The sequence below is a fragment of the Macrobrachium rosenbergii genome, chromosome 12 (genome assembly GCF_040412425.1).
Source record: "Macrobrachium rosenbergii isolate ZJJX-2024 chromosome 12, ASM4041242v1, whole genome shotgun sequence".
Classification (NCBI taxonomy): Eukaryota; Metazoa; Arthropoda; class Malacostraca; order Decapoda; family Palaemonidae; genus Macrobrachium; species Macrobrachium rosenbergii.
This window is the reverse complement of record NC_089752.1, coordinates 48316675-48321288: the sequence shown is the minus strand read 5'-3', so window position 1 is coordinate 48321288 and position 4614 is coordinate 48316675. Positions and strand designations below refer to the sequence as shown.

The 4614-nt window shown below is 36.9% G+C and overlaps 1 long non-coding RNA gene across 2 annotated transcripts in view; it reads right to left on the bottom strand.

Annotated features, from left to right (window-relative positions):
* Nucleotides 1–529: 529 nt before the first annotated feature.
* Nucleotides 530–4614, bottom strand: part of LOC136844232 (uncharacterized) — a 348527-nt gene continuing 344442 nt past the window's right edge. The window contains exons 3-4 of one of the 2 annotated variants that reach the window (XR_010854785.1): nucleotides 954–1284; nucleotides 530–724 (exon numbers count right to left, since the gene is read on the bottom strand). This is a non-coding gene — a long non-coding RNA (uncharacterized lncRNA). The remainder of the gene's footprint in view (nucleotides 725–953; nucleotides 1285–4614) is intronic. The other variant, XR_010854784.1, reaches the window with a different exon arrangement.

Genomic DNA, 4614 nt, shown 5'->3' with positions numbered 1-4614 from the left:
TTTTCTTGATCTGTATCTGAATTAGTCATGAATCAGACGTGTCGATTCATTTAGGTTTTTCAATATACACAATTAAATTTTAGGAAGGTTTATATATAAGGAGAATCGAATTCTACCTAGGGGTAGATGTGAACACTAAGCAGACAATGATAAAATGTCTGGTAAAGACTACATCATAACTATGTTAATTAAAGAGAAAACGTACCCTCTTCAAGTAATCCTAATTTCAAATTTACATAGTATATATATATATATATATATATATATATATATTATATATATATATATATGTATATATATATGTGTATATATACATATATATATAATGAATGCTGTTTGATCTATTACTCTTACCTTGGCGTCGCTGGTTCTGACTAGGGGTCAACACTCACAAAACAAGAAAAATGGTAATTTAAAGCAATCTCAATTTGAGAAAGGACTCAGTAGAGAAATTCTAGATCATAATTAATTTCATGTATTTACATTTAATCAGAATAGTAAATTACGCAGAGCCATTCACACCGGCTCTTGGCACTTATGGTGTTAACTGACACAAGAATGAACTAAAATGGAGTGCTAAATAATGATACAATCAATACTTAAACCGTTAACTGACACAACACTTCAATAACTGGGGGTGGCTAAACAATAACATGCTTGAGGACGTGCTTGTTCCCTGTGGACATAGTGGAGCAGACGGCAGATACAGCGGTTTACGGCCTTTCTGTAAACGTGGAGACAAGGCACATTAACACTCAATAAAGTAGAACACAATCTAATTGTACAAAATGAAATTGCCGAAGACTCAAGGAGGATGACGTCAATTTATGGTCAGGCTATTTACTGATTAATTCTGATGATTTATATCGACAATGAATCAACGGGTCTTAGCACATTGAAAGGAGGGAAACGGAAATGAGAATAGGAACAAAAGGAATGGCCGAAGACTTTACCTTTAAATGTTGAGTGGAAATTTCGTGCATCAACCTCAATAAAGCCTCTATCAAATAGGACTTCTTTACATTCAGATAGGCTTGGATAAGGAGGCTCCTGGCCAGAACAAAGGAGCTTTGGGGGAAGCCACGAATGACGTGCTTCCTCTGTAGTGTCTTGCCTGCGACTCTCTCGCTTGACCTCTGTCTCAGCCTTTCATGCCCTCCTCAGCCAGCCGGCTTCCAGTGCCTTGGGCATGCCAGATGAGAGACTTTATTGGTATGTCGAGCCGTTAGCCCTCTGCTTGTGTGGTGTTTCCCAGGGACAAGGCGTTAATCTGGAATAGAAGATCTTTGGCCAGAGACCATAAAGGTCAAGTTAGAGTGACGTTTGAGCAGGCATAGGAGGAGTGTAATGGAGAATTGCTTGGGACCCTAACGAATCTATTGTCCTTTTTAAACTGGAACACCAAGGAGTGGCAGAAGGCTTGTCTTGGTCTCAGACTCTTCCAAACGAAAACAGCGCGAGGAGAGAAGTATTTATCAACATATCAATACTTAGCAATATATATGTGCATATATATATATATATATATATATACATTATATATATATATATATATATATATATATATGTATATATATATATATATATATATATATATATAAATATATATTTTTTTTACCTATTTCACTGGGTTTATGGTATTTTACAGGCCAGCAACAGAAACTTTATTTAACTGGCCTTGGAGTTCTGACTTACGTAAAGGGAAATCGTAAAAAAATAAGAAAAAAGGGGATAATTTAGGAGCTGAAGGCTCTACCTCATAAGGAAATTTTACGTAAACACTTGGGATAAATTAAAGAGTTATATTTACAAAAGAAAGCATTTGAAGGGAAAATGGATAAGTAAATTGATAAAAGGCTTTTTAACACCTGAAGATCCTTCTACTGGAGTCTTGTCTAAGGGCAAGGCACAGTCAAGAAAGATGAGTCCACTGCGAATAAGGTCCCTCTGCAAGAGATTTACATTACACACGCCAGCAAAGGAACAATAAAACACCGAATATGACTCGAGTTTGCACTGAGGGTGCCAAAGACTCGAGTAATGAATGACCACTTTACACTCGAACACAGGGCATTGGAAAATGTCACTGGATAAACTGGCACAAGGACAGAAGTGAAATGCTGGTACTCCAAACTTTCTAAAGGGCAAACGGTCGTGACTGAAAAGTCTTTACTCGCACTTTACCTTATGGGAAGCGAGTCTCTGGCGAAGAACGACGAGGGACGATCACACTGGCGATGCACGCTGTCCCTCGAGGATGACTGGAGTCTAGAGTCGGACGGGGGAAATGAATGGTCTCTCAGCAAATGTACCGCTCGCCCGCGTGTATGGCTGTCCCCTAAGACTCCTCACAAGACTAACTAACTAACTGTTACTGGCTGTTCTTCCCTTATAAGGGCTCCGGCTACGTCGTGCCCGTGATGTGCCATTCGCCAGGTGGTCAGCGATTCCGTTGCCTCTTCCCCGGTCCTGCGAAGGTAAGACAATTCAGCAGCTTAATCTGCCTTTTAGAAGGCTGTTTTAAGCAGCTTAGTTGGGCTAAGCTTCTTAAGGGGAGTGGCATTTAGTTACCTCTCCTTGCCCCTTTTTATCGTGTCATCTCAATATCTGTTCCAGGTAAAAGAAGGACAGATCAAAATGTTGATAACCATGCTCTGATTTCTTGGTCAAATACAATCAATATGCGGTTCTCAATAAACAAAGATAAAATTAGGTGGTGGGGGAGGCGCACTGCAGCAACTTCTTGTAAATTATATATATACATATATATATATATGTGTGTACATACATACACACACACACACACACACACACACACACACACACACACACACACACACATATATATATATATATATATATATATATATATATATATATATATATATATATATATAAACATGCACACACATACATACATATACATATACATACAGTGTTTCAAATTAAAGCCCCCCACAGAACAAATGAAAAGTTATGAAGTTTTCTGCTACAGCCTATCTCCAAAGTACATTATTGTAAGTTTCTATTAAACTATTTTTTCATTTTACATTTCATGTATTTTCAGACTGAGTGACGAGTTAGATACAACCATGGCTAACAACTCGGAAGCTAAATCAGATGGATTGACAAATCCAGGCTATAACCTTCAGAGAGGCCAGGGATGCTGGCGCATCGCTTCATTTCACGTTCCTAGATAGCTAAATACATTAAAATAGATGAATCCTTTGTTAAGAAATGGAAAAAAATCCATATGACTGTCATAGCGAAAAGAAATGAGAATCTTGAAAGGCCTGAAGTCCTTTCTCATGAGTCAAAGACATCATAAGCTGAGGGCAGTGGGTAGACGAAAGTCTTTTATGTAAATTAGCTTGAACTAGGAAAAAAAAGGGAAAGAAGAGAGTTATAGTGCTGTATATCGTAAGTTGAAAAATCTGGTATCAAGCCATTTCATGTTATCAGAGCCCAACATCACTCAGCAACAGAGAGAAGACCGTGCATGGTTTTGTGGTTCATTTCTTAAAGATTGGGATGGCTAAACTTTCTCCATGTTGCTGCATCACATCGACATCTTCATTTACACAGTCAGGAAGCCAAATCATAAAAATGACATCATTTGGGCTGCAAGTTGGATGATATCAGCGATGACATGCGCTATCGCCAAGTTGTGAAATTTCCTGAATGTTTGGGAATTTTCTCTGTTTCACAAAGCCAAATGGGTTGATGTGGATCATCAAGAAAAGGACAGTCATGGAATGGCGAGTACTTCAGAGAAACTGTGCTTACTGGTGGAGTATTTCCTTCCGCCAAAGATCCTGAAAATGTGTTATCTGTTGAAGAAGTCACATTTTGCATGATGAGCACCATGTTTGGGCTCTTCAGACACAGGAGCTGCTTTGAAACAGTGGTATCAATTTCTTCTCGTCAAGTGAATTTCCAGGTGGCTCCTTGACATTAGTATGTGTGTGAAAACAGTAGTATTTCAAAGGATTGTGTTGGAAGCACACACAGTGAACTATGATGGAATACCAAGTCAACGACCTGCAGAAGAGAGAGAGGTGACCGTGCTCAGGGAAATGAAGTTTGAGTATCAGCTTTTTTCAATTTTGAAATCATACCCCTCAAGAACGCAGGCTGTGGTACAGGCAGATGGAGGCCACAAATATTAAATTCTCAGAAGAAACTTAAATAAATACCTGTTCTGAATTACTTTTGTTTTTGTCCATATCAATTTTAGTTTATGCTGTATGGGGCTTCTAATTTCAGAAAACACCTGTATATATATATATATATATATATATATATATATATATATATATATATATATATATATATACACACATATATATATAAATATACATATGAAACGACTTACGTCCATTCTCTAAATCTACTCTCTCTATTAACCTAATTAATTAGGTTAACTAGTTAATTCTAGCGATCTCTGCTATAGCGTGGACAAGGCCTAATACTAACCAATTTTAGAGCCACTAATTCTAAAGAATAGGATATATATATATATATATATATATATATATATATATATATATATATATATATATATATATATATATATATATACACATATATTTACATTTACACATATAGAATATA